The sequence below is a fragment of the Antrostomus carolinensis genome, unplaced genomic scaffold, assembly GCF_000700745.2.
Source record: "Antrostomus carolinensis isolate BGI_N321 unplaced genomic scaffold, ASM70074v2 scaffold53773, whole genome shotgun sequence".
Lineage (NCBI taxonomy): Eukaryota > Metazoa > Chordata > Aves > Caprimulgiformes > Caprimulgidae > Antrostomus > Antrostomus carolinensis.
The window spans coordinates 1-2560 of NW_010305603.1; positions in this window are offsets into that span (position 1 = coordinate 1).

Consider the following 2560-nt stretch of genomic DNA (forward strand, 5'->3'; position numbering starts at 1 on the left):
CAGTGCAGTGCTGGATGCCCCCAGGACACAGATGCTTCACTTGTGCTTATCCTGCCATTGGAGAGGCTGACTCTGGCAGGGATGGACTCTGCTCCAGCCAGTGTAGTTTGGGGACAGAAGAAGGAAAGACCTGTGTCCCTGGGATGGAAAGGGACATTGGAGGCCATCATAGCTAGTGCTCTGGAGGTGCTGTGGTACGCAGGCTCATGGGTGCCCACCATGTGAGAAGGTGGGACAGGGAGGCAAGAGAAATCCCCAGGTACCCTGCCACGGGCACACATCACGAGTGGGAGTTTTTCCCTCTGGTAGCTGGGCCTGGCTAATTACTTCTGTCCATGCACTATGGGGACTGAAGCCACCATGTCCTGCCTGTGCCCTTCGTGCCAGCTGCCTGGAGGTGACGGGTGCTGGAGGCACCTTGCACCCAGGTGCACACACGAATATGGAGATGTGTTTGTTTGATTCGTGCTCCCTGTGCATCCTGCTGGGGAATGGTGCTTGCCCTGCCCCGGGCCACGTGAGTTGAGTCATTATCAGAGAGCACAGGGCGGGGAAAATGTGCAAGCAGGAGTAATCCAGGGAGAATGCAGGATCCTGGGGTCTGCAGCACCCTGGAAGTGCAGTGCTGGGACTGACCAAGGGTTGGTGTGTGGCTGGGTGCACTAGAGGCCTCTGCTCCTCCATGGAGCTGAATACGGCCTCATCGGTGCAAGCCAGGAGCTCTGGGCACAGGACTGACAGCACTTTCTTGGCTGTGAGTATCACCCTCCACCCCTCATCACCCCAAAGCTTTCCTCCTGGTTGTGTCCTGGCGATGTGCATGGGGTCATCCAGTGCCAGGTGCTGGCAGAGACTTTACCCTCCAACAACCACCTTTCAGGGGTAGTCTGCCCCACCGGCCTGGGAGGCAGGAGGGACAAGTGGAGACAGGGATCTTGTACCCATTTCCTGCTGGGTTCCCTGGGCAATGCCACCAGCTCCCTGGGTGTTGGCCCTGAGCGATGCACCCAGGCATGCACCCAACAAGAGACGGGCATTGAATGGTGACAAAGCCCCCAGCCAAGCTTTGCAGTCTGGATTGAACAGGCTGAATCGCAATTAAAAACCCCAGAGCAAATAAAGGAGGGTGTTGGTTACTGCTGCCCTTCCTCATATAGAGCTGCACTATCCAACTAGTGCTTGTTACAGACTTTTATCTGGAGGCACATCAAGGAAATTCTTCAAGGAAATTCCCAAGGGTGCACGGGTGGAAAAGCACAGTGAGATCTGGAGGTGGAGGGTAAAGCTGAACTCCTGCTCTGGGCATCCTGGTAAGCGTAGAGCTGTAAAACACCGTGACTCACATTGCAGCTTCCACGCTCCCCTGGAGAGTCAAGAAAACTTCCTGGCTACCTCTTGTGGTCACTGCCAACAAGACAACAAATAAAGAAAAGTCAGTAAATAATAATAAAAAAAGTTTTCACACTGGTTGTGAGGGACTTTATAAAAAAACTGGGCGAGGAAATCTCTCTCGAGTGACTTGCAGATGGGACCATGTCATTTTGGCAATCTTTCTGCATTAGGTACTGGGAGGTGTATGCCTGGGGGCACTGGCCTGGCTGAGATGCGAAAACTGAAAAGAGGTGAGTCTGGTCTCAGCTCTGATACTCACCCTCCTGTCAGTGGGGAACATCTCCCCCATCTCTGCCTTCTCTTTGTCTCCTGTACTGTTACAAACCCATCAGCTCCTTGGGGTGAGGATTGGCTCTTGGCACGTTGGTGCATGCTTAGCTCCTGGCTGGGATATCCTCCTACTGTCATCATCCTTGTGTCATTTACCGTACAGTTCTGAGCACTGTGGGGCTACTCATTAACTAAATCAGGCTAATTGGCTCCACCAGCCTTGCCAGCACGCTGATGGGAGGAACATCCCCTTGGGATGCTGGGAAGGAGGCAGGACACTGTTCGCCCAGCGGTGCTCTCCTGACACACAGACATTTCCACCTCTGTTAAGCTGTGGTTTTGCTGCTCACAGGTGAGGCCAAAACCAAGCCTTCTGCAGCAGCTCTTGGCTGACGTGGGTGTTGCCATGTCACCACCAGCCCCTCCATGCAACGCAGGGGCTGATGCTCAATGAGTGGGTCCCTCTTGCTCATGTGCTCTAGGACCAGGCTGTGGAACTCATCAGGTCCATGCTGCCTGATCTTTCTGCCCACTGGGCAACTGCCAGACAAACCAGGCATGTTCTAGACCAGCCTGAGATTAAGAAAGTGTAATCTCAAGCCAATGTTCAAACATGGCACTTTGTACCCAGTTTCCGTGTATTCAGCACTTGTCACGGGGCTGTGTATGAGGCATCACACCAGTGCCTTGGTGACAACTCCTGCTTGGTTTTTCACTGTTCCCCATTATCTTGCTGGAAATACGTTCACCACTGGCAAAACTTTCCTGACCTGGGCAGCCCAGTAGCACACACTGGTATGGTGGGGCTATGCCAAGGAGCAGCCAGGTTTGCTCACTCACACACCATTTACACAGAGGTTTTGGTGCTAAGCAACAGCCTGGATCTGGATTGTTCTCA